Source organism: Chiroxiphia lanceolata, chromosome 3 (assembly GCF_009829145.1).
Source record: "Chiroxiphia lanceolata isolate bChiLan1 chromosome 3, bChiLan1.pri, whole genome shotgun sequence".
In the NCBI taxonomy this organism is placed as follows: domain Eukaryota; kingdom Metazoa; phylum Chordata; class Aves; order Passeriformes; family Pipridae; genus Chiroxiphia; species Chiroxiphia lanceolata.
This window is the reverse complement of record NC_045639.1, coordinates 90,037,463-90,057,715: the sequence shown is the minus strand read 5'-3', so window position 1 is coordinate 90,057,715 and position 20,253 is coordinate 90,037,463. Positions and strand designations below refer to the sequence as shown.

The 20,253-nt window shown below is 37.1% G+C and overlaps 1 protein-coding gene across 1 annotated transcript in view; it reads right to left on the bottom strand.

Moving 5' to 3' along the window:
- Nucleotides 1–20,253, bottom strand: part of EYS (eyes shut homolog) — an 852,398-nt gene that overhangs the window by 85,039 nt on the left and 747,106 nt on the right. The window lies entirely within an intron of this gene.

Here is a 20,253-nt window from a genome sequence, read left to right as displayed (position 1 = left end):
GACTCATGTCTAAGGTCTCACCTGAAAGAGAATTGTTGTGTTCCTTAACATCAGACTAAGATATTTAACCAGAAGTGATTTGAGGGGATAAGTCACAGAATCATGGAATCACAGAATATGCTGAGCTGGAAGGGACTCACAAGGATCACTGAGTCCACCCCTTAGCCCTACACAGGACCATCCCCAAGAGTCACAACATGTGCCTGAGAGTATAATCCAAACACTTCTTGAATTCTGTCAGGCTTGGTGCTGTGACCACTTCCCTGAGGAGCCTGTTCCAGTGTCAAACCACCCCCTGGGTGAAGAACCTTTCCCTAATATCCAACCTAAACCTCTTCTGACACAACTTCAGGCCATTGCCTCAGGTTCTGTCACTGGTCACCACAAAGAGATCAGTACCTGCCCCTCCACTTTCCCTCACGGGGAAGTTGTAGACTGCAAAGAGGTCTCCCTTCAGTCTCCTCCAGAATGAACAGACCAAGTGACCTCAGCCACTCCTCATATGGCTTCCCCTCAAGGCCTTTCACCATCTTCATTGCCCTCCTGTGGACACTCTCTAACAGCTTTCTTATATTGCAGCGCCCAAAACTGCACACAATATTCAAGGTGAGGCCACACCAGTGCAGAGCACAGTGGGACAATGCCCTCCCTCGACTGGCTGGTGATGCTGTTCCTTGCTGAATCGATAACAATGATTCTTTGCCACGTGGGTCTTCTGCAGAGGTTTCATGTTTGAGGACTGAACCAGCATCACATAGCTTAAGAATTTTAACAGTTTCACTGCAAAATACAATATGCCTGCAGAATACCCACATCTCTCATACTATCCTACAACTTTTCTTTCTGAAAAGCAATTATTTATCTGTTCCTCTGCTTCCCCTTTCGGGACATGTGGAGTTTGTGGAGATCCTTTACTGATATAGTACCACAAATCACAAGGTCTGCTCAGGCAAGCACATTTATATATGCAGCTTAAAAATGTTATGTCAGATTTTTGCCCATATTTCAGAGGCTTCCTTGGAAGGGAAGTATATAAACCTGAATTGAAGAAAATTTATCTTTCTAATATAAAAAATAAATTGAAAGGATGTTGTTAGGAATGATTTTATAATCATCCTTGAGGCAGAAAACATTTAGAGCAAAACTAGTAGCATGTAGGCTTCATACAAACTCAAGAAAACCTTAAAAACATTTATGATTGTTATAGCAGAAGTCCAATTTACATTGAGCTAAAGCATGACTTGGAATTACCAAGTGAGTGCATAACTTGAGTAGGTCAGAACAGGATCAGTGTCATACTTTTGAGTATGTCAGATGTAATGTGTACTAATGTATTATTTAAAGGATTTTAATGAAAACTGAATCAGATGAAGTGAACTGTTTCTAATCTGATTTTCACTGTATCAGGCTAAGCTGTACCCTGTGATAATAAAGTCCAAGAAATCTAAAGAAAAATAAATAAGCTATGATCAGTGGAATGTAAAAACTTCAGTCACCAGGGCCAAGACTCAAGCGCTAACTTTCCATTATTAGTTGAATCCCATCTTGTCAAAAGACTTATACTTTCAAGACAAATTAGCCATTGATAAAAAAATGCCGCTTTTCTCCACCAAGAACTGTCAGGAATTACAGCCCTTAGTTAGAATTTCTCAAGTGATATACACATTATTAGTTTCTTCTCACCATCGAATACTCCCTCAAAACTGGCACTTCTCATCTGTAATTAACAAGCAGAATGCAAGGTAAAGTGCCACAAGTCTCAGTGGTGCAAGTAATGATGTGAAATTTTTTCCACAGGCTCCAAGTCCTTCGAGAGGAATAAAAAAGCTCTACTATATAACCCTCTCCAGAGCCTCTCAGACCTTAATCCTGCTTCTCCCCTACAACACAGTCCTCTAGGGCTCTGGAAGATCATGAATTAATAACATTGATTTATTTTTGTAGTAGCCAGTTGATTCAGAAAACTGCATCAATCAAAATCTTTTTTTTTTTCTTATGGTCTATTAGTGGTTCCACAGACATTTCAAACAAACTGCTATGAAGAAAAAATAGCTTCAAGAATGCAAATACAGCATGCAGGGACTAGTAAACATCTACATAATAAAAAAAATCTATGTTTGCAAGCTTGGGTTAATATTTGGTCAATTTCAGCCAAAATAGAGATTTTGACTTTACTTGACCTAGTGACTTCACAGTATGAGCAACTCAGAAAGATTTTGCTTTAACTGATGGCTGACCTTGACCTTTCTTGCTAATGTAGTAAAGACGAGGTAAGAGTGAATACCATAGGTACCTCCCACTCTTAATGCCTTGTCTAGTATTAGGAACTGTATTCAGACTGTTTCTAAATTATGAAGGAAACAAAATCTTCTCTCAGTTTCTCAAGGGCTTCAATCTATATTTTACACTAATTAATCATAACTTGTCTCCAAACTTTGCTTCTTATCTATTATGTTGGCTTGTCATATTTCAGCATCTTCTCCCATCAGCCTCAGAGAGGCTGATTCAGACCTTCATGTTTTAGCACTATGCTCTTTTAAATGCTGTAGCTTGTAATACTCTGTTCCAATTATTTTTATGCAAATACATATGACAACAACCACATCTATCTTACTGCTCACTAATTAGATTCTAAGTTTTTAAAGGTATTTTCAACCTTTTTAACTTTACGCCATTCTTGAAAAAAGTATTATTTCTCTAACATTGCTCTTTTTTGAGCATTGCAGCTTGGTCTTTCTAATAGTTTCCAGGTAATTCCTCCTTGACACATTTCTGCTATATAATATGTCTTTCCCTCCGGGCTTCTTTAAGGAAAAAATATTCTCCACATGAAGCTCAGGAAGACATTTACTGCATAGCTACAACTGCCAAAAAATTACTATTCTTATCATATTGTTGCTTCTACAGAAAGTGTATGGTACTTTTTTCTATAAACTCAGACATGCCAGTTAAAACTTGAATGTCCAACTTCATTTTTATTTTATTATTTCTTTTTTATTTTATTCTCCTTGGGTCCCAAGCTAAAGTTTGACCTTGTTCTACATATTTATAGATGCATATCAAAGGCAGTGCCATGAATCCTTGATGACTATGTTAAAAAAAATAATCTTATTAACATTTCACAACAATGGCAGCAATTATTTAACCTTATCTCTATTGTATCTATAGCTTCAGGAATACTTAGTGAGATTTAAGAATAGTATTTGGCATATAAAGTCAAGGAGGTGACCAAGGCAGCCAGCACAGCTTTACTAAGGGCAAATAATGCCTGACCAGTTGGGTGGCTTTATATGACAGAGTGACGGCAATGGTCGACAAGGTAGAACTGACAGATATTATTTATCTAGACTTCTGTAAGGTCTTTGATACAGTCCTTATCTCTAAATTGGAGACAAATGGAGATGATGGACTACTCAGTGGATAAGGAATTGGCTGGACAGGTGCAGCCAGAGAGTTGTGGTCAATTGCTCTACATCTTGGTGGGGAGCAGTGAAGAGTTGTGTCCTTGAAGGCTCTGTCTTGGGACCAATGCCCTTCCAACCTTAGCCATTGGATGATCCTGTGATTTCTAAACTATAAATTTCCATTTGCATGTAGAACTTCAAGTTAAGAGTCCAGCTTCAGAAAACTAATTTCTGAAATATGCCAACATATTTGTGTGCCTTGGAGAGGCACTACATGTGTACTTCGACAAAAACTATCTGAAAACAAGTCAGACATTCTGTGTGACAATTAGCTTGGGTTTTGATAGAGAAAGGGAACAAACCACTGAAGAAATGTCAGTATGTACTAGTGAAAATAATTAGCCAAAACCAATAATCACCCAAAGTTTTATTGATTTCATAAACTTAATCTATTCCATTAAGATACAAATATTAAATAACAGTCAGCAATGCAGCAATAAATTCTTCCAACTCATGAGAAGTTATATGGAAATGTCAAGTTATTTCACCATTATCAGTTGTGAAAACTTAAGTGCAAAATGAAAAATCCATGAAGGTAAAATTAGGTTTTGCTCAACAAAACCGTAAGGTTTAGCAATGAAGATAGAGCAATGACTCTGCGATATGTTAAGAAATGTAATTGAGAGCACTTTGTCGGGCCACAAATTTACCCAACTTTCAGCACTATTAACTCAACATGACCACTTAGCACTTTTAAGGAGAAGAACAGACATTTGTCAGAACGTTTTAAAATATACAAAGATGACGAAAGAAAGGACTTCAGAAAAAATTAAGAAAAATTATTTATAGTCAGTAACTATCAAACACAACATTATTAGTGTGGTTCTGACACTCATTCTTCAGCACAAAATGAGAAACTTTCTTCAGAACATACTTTGAAATGGGCAAGAAAGAAGAAATTGTGGCTGGAGAGGGGAGCCATATGGAGGTAGGGCAGCACTTTTCTGGGACAAACGTCCTTGTTTTGGCTACTGGAGATACGCACAGCACAGTATAGCACAAGCATAGGAATGAGGTCAAATAGTGGACAAGACGAGTAGAGGGGGGATGATACCACCAAAGACCCCTGAAGTCCTCTGACCCATTTCCAGAAAGGTCTGGGGACTGTGCATGCTAACTCAATTGCATGGAAAGCAAGAAACTTAGAAGCAGCGTGGGTAAAATTTATCTATAAAAAGGTACCCCACAAAGCTCAGGTGGCACCCCCCAGGACCCTGGATACCCTGGTGAACAAACTGACGCTGGAACCGGGACTGGTGATCTCCTTTACTCTCTTTCTCTCTATCTTCCTTCTTTTCTTTTATTCTTTTATTTCTCTTACTACTAGAAGATAAGGGACTAACTTATACCAATTTCCATGCCAAATGTATAATTTACTAATAAAATTTGCAAGTTTATTTTTTTGCAGCCTTTGATATTTGTCGTTCCTTTTCAACAGTGAGCATCTATGAATCTTGAGTGCTCCCTTCCTCTTAGGAGTGGAACACCGCAGATATGTAGATTAGAAGAGTACTTAATTTCAAATCAGCTATTATCCCTATTTCACACTATATGAAACAATACCTGACCACACACACTTGATAGCTTTCTTCACATTCTACATGGAAGATAATTAAAAGTGATTGTCAGAAAGAAGGAAAAACAACAAGGTAGATACATTCTTTCTCAGCAGACACAAACCCTCAGCTTTCAAATGCAATGCTGAATTGCAATGCAAATGCAATTACTGAAGAAAGTCTGAAAGAGGAATTAAGTGTAATGTGTTGATATAAGGTTAAACTGTGGCCTATGCCAACTACCTTTCCTGCTCCATCTCAGGAAAGACAGAGGTACATTAATGAGTTCCATTGACTGCAAATATTACCAGTCAATACTTTTTTTGCTGCTATAGTGGCAGAAAGCACAAATTGTGTTGGAACAGTTAAAAGGACTGGAGGTATTTTAAGGGATATGCTACAGCTAAAGCAATAATAATAATAATAATAATAATAATAATAAACTAACAAAAGCCTCCACCAAATCTAGCAAAAAAGCCCCTAACAACAAGGGAAGGTAAATTGCTGTCCTATTTTTCTAGTCTCTGACTTTCATATACTTTGTTATCAGTCAAATTGGCTGAGAGTCTCAACCCCTCTGTGTCAGTACCATCCCTGTTGGAGGCAACACCACCGCAGGACAATCAGTACTACAGAATGTGTAAGCATGATTCAGTTGTTTCTCTTCACAGCTCAGTACCTTAATACAAATCCACCTGGCTCACATTAAAACACCAAATTGGGTGATGAGATGCAGGCATACATTCCTTCATCCAACAGTGAAGTGGAGCAGACAACTTGTACAGGTACTGCCAGCATTATCTGTCAGAGCTCTGAATGTGTTCATCTAGAACTGGAAATTTATACTGGACAAGGGCAAGTTTATGTGAAACCTTTCTTTTTTAGCTCTATGTACGTATCCAATTCAGAAAACAAAACGACAGGTACCTGAAATAGCCAAATAATATTCATGCAAGTGTATTTGCCTAGAGTTTGGCTTTCAAATGTTAAATTATCATTTTCTACAGGCCTTCTGATGCTATATATACATTATTTGATATGTCAGACTGTGTTCCTCTGGTCCTTCTTGTTGTAACTTATTGGATTGTTAAGCTATATGTGATAATACAGAATTCCTTTTTGAAAATCTCCTTTAAAATTATTTTTAAACAATGGACTCTAATCATTAGACTTGTGTATAAAAATCAACCCTGTACATACTCATTTATATACACTATAAACAATTTTGCATATCCTCTATTGATTTTAAAATGTAACTATTTTTTTCAAGACTGAATCAAATGTTATCAAGATGCCTTGTTTCCAGTGTTTTGTATGGTGCATATGACCTGCTAAAACACTGATTCAGTACATCATTGGAAGCATTGGCAATTCTCACTTACTTCAGTGATCTGAAAGTTACACATCTAGACCAAGCCCATTATCCACACATGCTGGACAGTTAAACAGGCAGAAAAGCACTTCCAGAGAAGGATTTAGAATCATAGAATAGCCTAGGTTGGAGGGAACCTTAAAGTTCATTGAGTTCCAGCCCCCCACCATGGCCAGGGACACCTTTCACTAGTTCAGGTTTCTCAGACATCCATCCATCCTGTCCTTGAACACTTCCAGTGATGGGACATCCGCAACTTCTCTGGGCAACCTGTTCCAGTGCCTCACCACTCTCATAGTAAAGATTTTTTTACCAATATCTAATCTAAACTGACTCTCCTTCAGATTAAGGCCATTTCTCCTTTTCCTATCACTACATACTCCTGTAATAAGTCTGTCTCCATCTTTATTTAGGCTCCCTCCAAACTTATCAAGTACTAAACCACATGGGTAGCAAAGGTGATATGTTCTGCCAAAAGTGCCACCAAGCCCGCACTGACTAGGGAGGGAGCATATACACAGCTTAGATCAGACAACTCACTTGCTGGGGGTCTATATTAGTATGGTAAATCCCATCCTATTGTCTCACCTGAAGGTTTAAGAAAACAACCATTATCTGAAATTCAAAATTTGACATCCTGGATAGGCTAGTAATGCTAACTAGTCTTGTACTGATTTTGAATTTTTTTTTTATTTTATTTATTCTTTATAATTTTTAAACTAAGAGATTTTAAAACTTATTGCAAAAGTTTAAAGTACAAATTCTAGTGATTAAGTAGACCAACTAAGAAAGTGTGCATGTGTCGATTTACTAAATCAGCTGCTACTTAATTCTGGTAAATATAGCGAATTAAATGAAGGTACAGCTACAGACCAAAAACTTGACATTTTAATAGCTTCAAATATTTTTAATAATATGACATTCAATATTGGTCAAGTCTGTGTTTGATAAATTATGACATAAAATACATTATAGGAGCTGTTTCATGTCTCTGTCAGAATTATAAATTCAAAGGAAAACACTTGAAATTTCTCACATCTGTCCCGTTTTGGTTGACATCAATAAATTCCCAATAAGAAAGGATTCTTTATATTTTAGCAATGTTCTATTCCAGACCATTAAAAATAAAAGTTTTATTGACCATCCCTTAATGTTTTAGAAGAATATAGCCTAGATCCAACTGGAATGCAAGAGAATTCTTACAGGGAGCTTCCTTTCCTTGACCTTACAAGAAACCAAACCATATATTCTGCATTGGTACTGATTGTTTCCATAGTCTGAACCAACTCATTGCTGATGTGAGCAGGTACCACTCCACTGAAGTGAATGCTATTCTATCAACAGTGACTGCGACTCTAGGTGTCATAATAGCCAAAATACTTCATTTAAATCCAATGGCAGAGAACAGCTATGAAATGCAATGAAAACTTTCTAACTTCAAGACAAGGAAGTTAAGGTGTGATGTAGTCACAAGGATTGCGTGGTTCCAGCACAGGTTTGGGAAAGTGGAAAATACATATCTTACCAAGAACAAAACCTGAGCAATTTAGTTGGGAAAATGACTGCATTTAGGCTAGGAGAGTGGATATTGGCAGTGGGGAAAATAATAGTCCCTTGATATTTTAGTATTAAAATGTGAAGTATTAAACACTAAAGAGGAAAAAACCAAACAGCATAAGCAAAGCATAAAACCTGATGTAATTTAAGTAATTAAAAATATGGTAGAAGTTCCATTTAACTAATTTGGTAACCTTTATGATAAGGTCGCCTGCCCAGTGTATGAAAGGAAGGTGGTGGATGTAGTTTAACTGGATTTCAGTAAGGCTTTCGATACTGTCCCTGACAGCATCCTGGCTGGTGACCAGTCACCAACAGTGTTTCTCAGAATTCAATTATAGGACCAATCCTGTTAGATGTATTTTTTAATAATTTGGATGTAGTAGTTGAATAATGATACCAAACTGGAAGGTGCTGTTGACTTTTTTTGAGGGACAAGAGGCCTTGTAGAGAGATCTAGGTAGATCAGAGCATTTGGCTGTGATTAATGCCAGATTGAAATGCACTGGTTGAAATACCAGATTCTGCACTTGGAACACAGTAATGCTGGGCACAAGTATAGAGTGGGAGAAAGAGATCTGTGGGTGCTGGTCAGCAGCAGGCTCAGCATGAGTCAGCAGTGTGTGCTTGGGCAGCCAGGAGGGCAAACCTGGTGTGCATCGAACATGAGATAACCAACCAGTCAGGAGAGGTGACTATCCTGCTATATTCAGTATTGATGGAGCCTCAATTGAAGAACTGTGTGCAGTTCTTGGCCCCCTTTTTTAGGAAGGATGTGAAGATCCTTGAACATGTTCAGAGGAGGGCAACAAAGCTGATGAAAAGGCTGGAAGGAATGTCCTGTGAGAAGAGGCTGAGAACTTTGGGCTTGTCTAGTTTGGAGGAAAGGAGATAACACAGAATGATAACATAGGGACATGAATCCCTATGTTATCACAGTGTGTGTGATGAGATACCTCAAACCATCTCAGTAGTTGTCCAAAACTCATAATATTAGGGAGAAATTCTACAACGCCATCAGCCAGACAAAGCAGTAACTAGGGAATTACAAAGAGACTTTTGAAATAGTCAGCTTGAAATGCAGTGCAGAAGCACAGAAATTTGTAAAAGGTGCTGTGACAGGTGGGGTCAGGAGTAGTGACCATGGCTGGGCACCGTGACACATGACTAGGTGGTATCAGCAACCCTGCCTAGCTAAGGTCCAGCAATTGCCTATGGGACACAAGAGAAGCCTGCACCCAGGCAAGGACCAACAGTGGAGAACCCATGCTCAGGATGGACTTGGGGCTATGTGGGGTGTTTGCCTAGGCTGATGTCTCAGTAGGCTGCCAGCAGCAGGGGTGGACACTTAGCGTTCACATCGCCACAGAAAGGTCTGCATGTGGGGGACCCACAGAATGTTTGCAAAATCCACACTACCTGTGAAGGGCTGGATACGCACACTCTGCATGTGTGTGTGTGTGTGCATGTGTGTGTTTGTGTGTGTAGATAAGTTACAGAAAGTTGCTTGGAAATTTGTAGATGTTTATTAACATTCTGCAGTGTCTGATATTGTGATTTGTCTGTGGCGTAGCTGATATGGATCCTGAATGCTTAGTTTACCTCATTGTCGCGTCATTAATAAATCAATAATTACACATCATTTAGAAAACAATAAATACTTTGACCTCGATTTAAACCATATCAACTAAGCAGCTTTCCCCTGTGACAAGTATCTGTAAAAAATTCAAGATAGGAAAAGAACTGCTAGCTAGGGTTGCATTTAGTTTCTTATACTACATAATTCTGAACATGCACAAACTGTTATGCTTATGCATCTAGGAAAATCTGTAAGTCAAAATGAAAGTAGCACATAATTTTACACATCACTTGGAGTAAGGAAGTACTTGAAAAAAAGCAATCTGAATTACTGTCTGAGGCAAGCTAAAGTTTGTCTAAATTGAGAAAATGGGTGCAGACAGAAAAAAGTTGCAAATGTGGACATCCAAACAATTATTCATATTGCACTATGGCAAATTTGTTTCCAGCTGTATCAAACATAGATGAAAGCCCTTAATGGGAGAAAATCTTTGAAGCATTCAGGTGTCTAAAACCAGATTCAAAGGTTCACAGTAATGTTCTCTGTAGAATAAAGGAGAGCCCTGAATTAGACTCCCACTATTCAGACAGAACTAGCTGGTTATTACTTAAGACTTTTGTTCTCTGAAAACAATCAAGCCACATTCCTTTTTTTTTTTTCTTGAAAAAGAATTGTAGTCAAACCAGAAACATCAGGTAAACATAATACTGTTTACCAGTAGCTATGGTGACTGCTTGTAGGAAAAGGTAAAACGTTTACAGAGAAAAGAAAAAGCCCTCACCATCTCTTCTGTAGAATAAAACAAAGCCAAACAAACTCAGTTAATTCGTTAATATATGTTTCTTTACGCAAGCAAGCAGAGTGGGAAGGGAACTAACTTCCTACAGTTCAATGCATTAATTGGAAAATTGTTCTAGGAAGAGTGTTGTAACAGTTCAGGAATGTTATGTGATTTCATTATATCATCTTTCTGTGCTAAAGATCACTGTAATAGCTGAAAGCTTTATAATAATTAACTCCTTCCAGAAAGATGGAAGATAGTGAGGAGGGAAAATGTTAATAATTCATGCAATAGTCAGGATTATTGACACACTATCATTATAAATAATTGAATCAAGTCTCCTCTCTGTAACATATCCTTGAGATGCTGGATTCTTGTACATATTGATGTGGTTCTGGGACATAATACTGATTTAATCATCATTGCTACATTATTAAGTCAGATTGGGAAAGCATGCTGGATTTATGCTCCTCTGCATGTTCATTCTGAAATAGGGAGATCTGAGAGTGTTTATTTTCAACCTTTCTCTTTATTTGAACTGCATTTATTCAGAAGCCATTTTTAAGCTGGAGTATAAAAATGCTGGACTGCTTAGTCATGAGCTCGTATGTATTCAGGTAACAGTGGGCTTTAAGGAACACATCAAAGCATTGTATTTCGGCAACATTAAATACATATTAATGCCTAAAATACTGAAAGACAAAAGTGATAGGATGACTTTATATTAGTTTACAGCTCACAGTTTATCCCTGCTGTTATTCATCAGCCTGCGTGGATCCCTTAGTCACTCTCTGGTAAGGGTTGCAATGTCATCTCATGATGAAAGGATTTTTTTTCAAAGGATGAATTCTCAGAATTCTCAGCAACGTATACATTTATCTATGACTGCTATCTTTTGAGGTAAACAGGTTTTACCCTTTTTTTTTGTTCCAGAAGTGGGAGGCAGGTGGGTTTCTCTTTTCCCCAGTTTTACTTTATGTTGAAATCCACTGGTGTGACATACATACTGCTAGCAGCAAGACACTGACACCATGGCAATTTCTGTCCTACAGAGCCATTCACCTAGCAGTCTGAAATTACTCAAATAGTGCTTTATTGCTCAGTTTTCTGTCTCTTTTTGTACTGCCTTGTCTTTCCCCTTCTATCTGGCTACATTTCTCTGAAAAGAATAATTAAAGCAAAGCTGGACAGATTTCTAATCAACAGGACTGCAGTGGATTTTTTGTTATACCATTCTACCCCCAGTCTTCTACCATAGAAACCACTTAAAAAGTTCAAGACATTTTTATGCATGTTTCTGCCTGCAGGTCCTTCATTGATTTCTAAGGATGATCAAGCCAAGTATGACAATGAAACAAGCACCTTAAGAACTTTTATTAGGTTCCAAAATAAGACACTGTTTCTCAAATTTCCCTCCTGTTGTTTTTTGTTCAGTTCTGTAATGCAGATCAATACAATCCAAAGTTATTCAGGGTGAACAAAAGTTGTTGAATGTATCCAGCTGTGGGCTTGATTAGATTTTCAATTCACTATTATAAATCAGAGTAACTTCACATAAGGCAAGAAAATATCAGCACTCTAAAATGGTGTCATCTGAGATGTATCCACTGGCAGTGTTAAATCTGAATCCTGCATCAGAGAATGAAACTCCTTTACACCTAAACACTGAATTGTACAATTACTAATTATTAATGATTACAGTATTCAGGCAGAGAGGAATATGCCCCTAACATCTGCTGTCAAGAAAGATAATTGGAGATGCTGCCTGAAAAAATGTGTAATTCAGCCTCTGTGACTCAGACTTCAGTGCATAATTCCAGTCTGAAGAAAGGTAAGTTTTTTTAAGAAATGTTGGTTACAGGCATAAGTTAGCTCAAACAAAAGGCAGTTCTGATGTATGGTTGAAAAATGTTGATTTTATTTCTTTAATACAATAATGTGTTCCTGTGGTTTTTTCCTTATGCTCATTTTGTTTTTGAAAATGGAAAAAAACCCAAAACTTCCCAAGCTTAATTTCTGTATTATAAATGCAAGAAAAAAAAGTCTGTTTTCTGTACTGTGAATGAAAATAAGGTAGCAAAGTGATGCAAGCTCTTGCCTACATGCTTACACGTTTCACTGTGCAAGGATACTTTCATGAACACAGCATTTCTCCTAAAATATATAATTTACTAGATCTCAGTGGAACTACTTAGATAAGAAATCCTTTTGGGAGTGAAGCAGCTTTATAGGCCCACATAGAGCACTCTTCATTGTAGCATAGACAGTGAAATGAAATCAGGAGAGCATAGGAAAAAAACATCTGATGCCACAGTAGTAGTGAAAAAAGAAGATACACTTGAATGGAAACAAACAACAACAATTTTCCATCCTTCTCATGCACACAGAGTTTGTCATGCCAATATTTACTAGGTTAAGCAGCACAGAAGCAAGCAACTCTATATTTTCCTTATTGAAAAAGATACTGCAATAAAGCACAGAACAAAAAAGGTGGGAGCAGTCCCACAAAATGGCACACCACTGCTGGGCATTATTATTCCTGCTCTCCTGAGGTCTTTAATTTACAGTGTGCTTTTTTGTTTTTCTTTTTAACAACTGGAGAGATAAAAATGCACTGGAGAGGAGGGACTGAAGATACAGGCAACATTCTAAGCATCTTAAAATAGTTGCAATACATAAAACCACAATGACTCAATACACACCAACAGAATACAATCTTCCTCCTTCTCTTTTTTTTTCTTCTTTTTTTTTCTTTCTGGTAAATCTCAGAGCGTTTCAAATGTTAGCTGACATAAGGATTGTCAGAAGCTGAGTTTTTTTCTCCTCTCTATGAAATTTATTTCTGCCAAGCTACTGCCAATAGGAAGATGCTTTTACAAGAAGCAAATTACCTGAATATACTACTTGGGGATTTACTTTCTCTGTACCTCTAGTTTTATTTAAATCTCATAAAAAGCTGGAAAAACCCAATTACTACCAGCTCTGCAAAGACCTCCTTTAGCTCATTTCTATGATCTACTGCATTTTGTCCAGAGGGGCTTTAGTGCAAGGTCCATTTCTACAGTTGCGCTCCAGCTGTAGGTGGCAGCAGCCCACAGCTCTTTTGTCTCACAACCTGGTAGAAGCTTAAAACCAGCCCTGACACACAGAACAGTGTTTCATTCAGAGGGAGCAGCAGAAGAAAATACAGATAATAATGATTTTTCCGAGACAAGGATAGCGGAGTTTTCCAGGCAAAGAGAAGGTGTTATGTTTTGTTTTGGTTTTTTTAATGTGTTTTTTGGTGTGTTTGTTTGTTTTTTGTGGAAAAGACTATTTTACATACACAGGTTCTTGGACAGTGTATAATTGCATAATTGAATGTCTCCAGAACAGAAATATGAGATTTGACATAAAAACAATGTTTCTCACTTTGTATTCAATTTTATTTTTGTAAATTGGGGCAATCTGTGGTGAGTGGCCTTGGGATGTTCTGAGTTTTTGAGTTTGAGGCTAAGGTTGCAATGTTGTTGTCTAAGGAAAGCTAATTACACATGTAGCTGACCTCATAGCGTAAGATGATAGAATACAGTGTCAAGGATTTCAAAAATACATGTATATTGCCAAAGTTACTAAAATGTATATTATCAAGGCTAAGTTACAGAAAATGGTTGCCAATTTAAACATCCAGGAATTAGGAACTTCACAATTCATACTGAAAAAAATCCACCTCAAAATATGGGCAAAACTATGCTCACTAAAAAAAAAAATCATATATTCATGTATACCAATTTGTCTATGAATACACCATATATATATATATATATAATTTTATATATGTATATATTACCACGTATATATATATAATTTTATATATATATATATTACCACGTATATATATATATAAAAAAGATATAATAATGAACCACTGATTTTGCTGCTACTCAGGTATTTATCCATAGTTTTAACCACCTTAGTAGGTAGACAAAAAAAAAAAAAGATATGTTCATTTCAATTATCATTTTTTATACATTCTGCAGCTGGCAAGATTGGTTCATAACCACAAATGTCATCTTATTCATATTAAATCACAGTATTTTACCATCAAAGTACAGGACAAACATCCTCTCAATTTAAAACTAAGTATTTTAGCTCCACACCTGCTCCTAAATCATCAAGCTAGCTTTAAAACTGGCTTTAAAATAAACAAGCAACTGTCCATAAATAAAAAGTGTCCTGATACTGAATTCTGCTCCATTGCAATATTACCTTGCAGTAGCTCCTATGCAAAACGTGCTCTCCTACAGATGGAATCCACTCGTCCTTGCTATTAAGTGAAACACAGCAGGACACAGAGAGCATTTGCGGAAGCTGAAAACTGAATTTAGAATTTAGCCTTGAATGTTGAGCTGGCATAACTATTGCCTTATAAATCTGGATCCTGAGCCTCAACACTTGTAAAGCAAATAAACTAAACTCCTCAATGCTTTGTTTTTTTCATTGCAGTTTAAGCATACATACTAAAGGTAGATTTCAGTGTTAAAAACATTTGTTCACTCAAAGAATTTTAATGCCTAGCAGTTAAGTAGGTATCTGCAAAACTAATACAATTTGTCTACCTCACTGTTCTTCAAAGCAGGGAAATAGTAACGCTACTCAAAGACTGCACCAGTTTTTAAAATATTAGTGGCTACATTTAACTTACTGTGAAACCACATGCACGTTTATATATTGCATTCTCACTCTATCATTCCTGGAACAGTGACAAAACAAGGAACTGTTTACTTAAAGGCAGAGCAAAGTCTGTGTCTAGCTTCAGCTCTTCTTACACGGCTTAAGTGAATGTTAAGTAGGCAAATTTCACCCTGGGGAAGATGAGAGTATTAGAATCCTACTGACTGAATCAGAAACCAAGAGAAAGCACCAGGAAAAGGAAATGGATTGTAACTCCTTTTCTGTGCAGTCTCCAAGCTGGGGGGTGGCATTTAGACCTGCCTAGTTGACAGGTTTGGTATTAGTCACCAGGAAGACTTTTTTTTTTTTTCTTTTCAATACTGTCTTTTGGACAGAAGGAGAATAAGGCTGTATCAGGCATGATCTGAGGACAATAAAATTTCTTCAAAATTATCAGTTCAAGTGTATCATATCATTTGAAGTAAACATCTGAAGTAAACCCTATGGACTGTGTGTCCAGAGGAGTAGAAAGGGAGATTCCAACCCTTTGGCAAACTTTCACCTTAATTTCTCCATGAAATCTTTCTGGGGAAAAGCTAAAAAGAGTTTTAAAAAGGAGCCACCTTTACAATACACAATTTATTTGTTAACGGTTCTTAACTCCAAATGGTTTTCAGTCCAATTTCCCCTAGATTTTTCTAAACAGTTTATTCTATCCTTTATGTTACTGTTTTTATCCAGGTAGTGACTCTGATCTATGTAACAGTATCATGAATACTAATGAATGCAAAGAAAAAAATCTGGCTTGCACAAAATGATAACATGATGAAAATAAGCTTAGCTTGAATTTTGGGATTTAAATCAATCTCTGAATACTGTGGTAAGATGTGAAGTCCATAATTAATCTCTGAAAGTATCCAGGAAAGAGCTTAAATCTGCGTTAATGAACTACTGTTCTTGGTTTCCAGCCTAGAAATATACTGCACTATTTCTGAAAATGGTTTACAGAATGAAAAAATGAGTGAATAATTGGGCAAATCTGACAACTGAAATATAATGATGCTATACTAATATATTATATCCTACAAAAAATAATAATTCTTGGATATTCTTCAGGCTACAGATAGCAGTCTTCATGTTTTGCTTCATGTGTTCAAAATGCTAACCATTTATAACTCAACCCCCCATGTTGTTAATAATTTGTTTAGGATGAACATGTCTGCTATTGGTGATATATCATTTTTCTAGCATATTTCTCTGTATTTTATGGTGACTTTTCTTTGTCTTTTCTACACCCCCTGATATGAATAATTCAGAAGAAAAAAATCAACTAAAGCTGTGAACGTGAGACATCAGTGTGTCCAGGTGACCAAGAAGACCAAAGGCATCCTGGCCTGTATCAAAAATAGTGTGGCCAGCAGGTCCGAGGAAGTGACTGTCGCCTTGTACTCAACACTGGTGAGGCCACACCTGAAATCCTGTGTCAAATTCTGGGTCCCTCACTACAAGAAAGACATTGAGGTGCTGGAGTGTGGCCAGGGAAGGGCAGCGAAGCTGATGAAGGGTCTGGAGAGTAAGTCAGGAAGAGGAGCTGAGGGAGCTGGGATTGTTTAACCTAGAGAAAAGGAGGCTCAGAGAGAACTTATTGCTCTCTACAACTACTTAAAAGGAGTTTGTAGCCAAGTGGGCTCTTCTCCCAGGCAATTAGAGACAGGACAAGAGGAAATGGCCTTAAGCTGTGTCAGGGGAGCTTCAGGTTGCACATCAGGAAGAATTTCTTTGCTGAAAGTATGGTCAGGCATTGGAACAGGGAGGTGGTGGAATTACCATCTCCAGAGGTGTTCGAGAAATGACTGGATATGGAATATAGTGTTATGCTCTAATTGACAAAGTGAAGATCAGTCAAAGATTTGACTTGTTGATCTTGGAGGTCTTTTCCAGCCCTAATGATTCTGTTATTCTATGATTCTAGTTGCTAAGATTGTCATCAAGAAAAATAGAAAAAAGATATTTTTTACGGGACTGCGTTCACATATCTTGAACAAATGCTGTTCGTTTGTATTTCATTAGTAACATTCACTCCCAATGTACTCCAGTTCACATGTCTTTTCGGGATTTTACCAGTTTTCTCAGGTGTTCATCTTTATAACTGGAGTGAGATACAAAATAAAAATATTGCCCTTAGCACCCTCACTAAGAATATACTGTAAAACTCCATAGTGTAACAAAGATAAGATAATTATGAAGAAAGGAACAATACATACAGTACAGCCATAGCCACCATATAATTAAAATGACTGAGTGTATATATGTACAAATGTATTTGTATCTGTGTTTTTGCACAGATATTTAATTCACACTTCACTAATTCCTCATGATTTCAGTGAAGATCTTGATGTGATGATTAAATTAAGAAACTTCACATCCTATTAGTAGCCTCATGGGCTGTTTGGAAACAGAAAAGAGATGTCATGACCAGAGATTCTGAAACTGAAGGCTTGCATATCCATTTGTAATATTGAGAAAATATGCTGGGGAATGTAGAAAGACATCTCTAATGTAAATAACAGTGCTGAACAGAGGAGCCTGTATAACTGGCAGTTTCAATAACTGTTTAAAAGAAAACTTCTGATGCTGAGTAACTGGATTTTGCCTGGGATTTTCACCTTGGGGGATTCCTGAGGTGCTCACTCACATTAGAGTTTTTCAGAACTTGATCTCATTTCTATCATGACCTATTCAGACATGAGAGTGAAAACCTGCTAGCATTTATGTATTCTTTTATGTACACAGCAAAGTATCCATTAAAGTACTTTAAAATTAATATATATTAAAGTGATCCAGGTACAGACATGAGTGGGATGTACAAAAACTTATATGACTATTTCATTTGGCCCACATCAAATATCACAACCACATTAGAGACGATGAGAAGAACCATCAGCGCCAGTTATCTATGTAGCCTCTCTTCAGAGCTATGAAATGTTTTCTTAGCCATCTGCAAAACTCTTTACTGAGGCAATGGCAAGAAATCTAGTGCACGTGCTGACCTCCAAGGCAGATGAATTTTCCAAAGTATGCAATAAATTGATGGTCATACTGAAAAGGTGACCTGAATATGGGAGAACATGGCACCCATTACTGAACTCTCATGCCTTGTGAAGTAATAAAAATCATGCCTTGACTCCCCTCATCCTCTAACTCGTAACTCCTAAGCACTATCAGATTTTGAAGCAGAGAAGAAGCAATACCAGAGGTACTCTTACAAAGCACTCAAAGAGTATACTTTAGCTGGGAATGATTAATAAAGCTGGTAATAATGAAAAGAACTATTTAAAAAGAGTATGACTCTAAAGGAAATATTAAGCCTTTTAATCTCATGCAGGAATTTTTATTTAGTAATATAGTATTCAGATAAGTAATTGAACAATATTGATACTGAATAACAATTGAATGAGATAGGCAATACATAATTATTACTGAAAGTAATGACATCATCTTCAAGGTGCTGCTGTGAAACAATTTGTATTGTTTCACAACTGGTCTACAACAATGCTAGATGTCTCCGTTAATTATGGAAGATGCCAATGGACACAGGCCTTGTGCTGACCTCTTGTACTGTGAGGTAGCTGAGGGACATACTGGTGAAGGACAAATGCATTTTTATGGTTCTAGGGTCCCTTTACCTTCATATTTCTGAAGACATTACAGATGCCAGAGAATGAGTCTTCAAAAGCAGTTGTTTCATACATATTTTTTGTCCAAGGCAGTCTTTTCTGAAAAGGGATGTACTAATTTTCTAGCAGGGCACCAGGTAATTCTTAAATCTCTGGATGCTTTAAGAATAAAATAACATATTGATCTTCTATGGTCCCCTTCACTTAGGAGTAATCATCATGGCTAGGCTTCGCGAACGAAGATTTCGGGACTTAGGAGTAATACACAACTTCAATAGGTCTAGTAAAAGAAAAACAACAACAAAAAACGGCCTCTTCTTTGCAACATGCAAGACTGATATATAATCTGAAATAACTGGAGCCAGTTGTGGAGAAGACTGTACAAGTGCCTCAGGTGTTGGCCCATGACAATGTACAGTGAGAAAACAGCAAGGTACTAGAGAGGTTACCTTTGTCTTTGAATATTCAGCTGGGCACTTATGGATATTCTGGATACAGGTAGAATGTCTCCTCTATTTCTGTCTTTCTGATCCCTAAAAACTGTCTTTCAGCTAGGTTTGGCTACCTAAAAGAAGCCTAATCTAAATTCATTATATGCATGCACTCACAGCGTGAAATTCCCATGATTATCTGCGTACTACTATTTGTATTTATCTGTACACATCATCACAAAGTTGGTTGATTTTATTAAATCCAAAACCCAAGAATCTCATTTCCTATTTTTCTAAAAGTCAAACTTAAATAAATGCTTTCTGGGAAAGAAATAAAGGAACAAAACCAAATCCAGTGGCATGATGACCTTCTATATCAAGATGATAACACATATCCAGACTTCTCAGATTCTGTTTGAATATTAAGCATGTTCCTTGAAGTCAACAAGGTACCAAAGGTGAAGAAGGTTTCTCTAAAGCACAATCAAAATCCATCCTATTGCATGACCTTTAATAAGCTCCACTGTTCCTTTCAATGATAAGTTCTCAAAATAGGGATTCGGAACAATGAAGCTCTAACCCATTCAATCTTCATCAACCACAGTAATTGTTCTCCCTCATGTAATTTTTATTGCTTGAGGTGTAGAAATCTATGGTTAGTAAGTAGATGTGTATGTTAGGTTAGCAGCAAAGCAATAAGTGTTCCAACATATACTACAGATAGTGCAGATTATTCATTTCTGCACTACCAGTCTTGTAATTTTATCATAGTAATAGAGTAAACAATTGGAGCATAGAATCATAAAAGTGTTTAGACAGGAAAAAAACTTCAGAGTTTGAGGAAAAAACATTAAGTCAACCACAAACTTAACACTACCAAGTCCACTAATAAACTGTATCCTTAAAAACCACATCTACACATCTTTTAAATACCTCCAGAGATGGTGACTTAATCACTTCCCTGGGTAGTCTGTTCCAATGCTTTATAATCTCTTTGGTAAAACTTTTCCCCCTTATATCCATTCTAAATTTCCCCTGCCTCAAACTGAGGCCATTTACTCTAGTTCTGTCACTTGCTATTTGGGAGGAGAGACCAACACTCACCTTGCTACAACCTTTTTTCCGATAGTTGCCGAGAGTGATAGGTGCCTCACTGTGCCTAATTTTCTGCAGACTGGGCAAC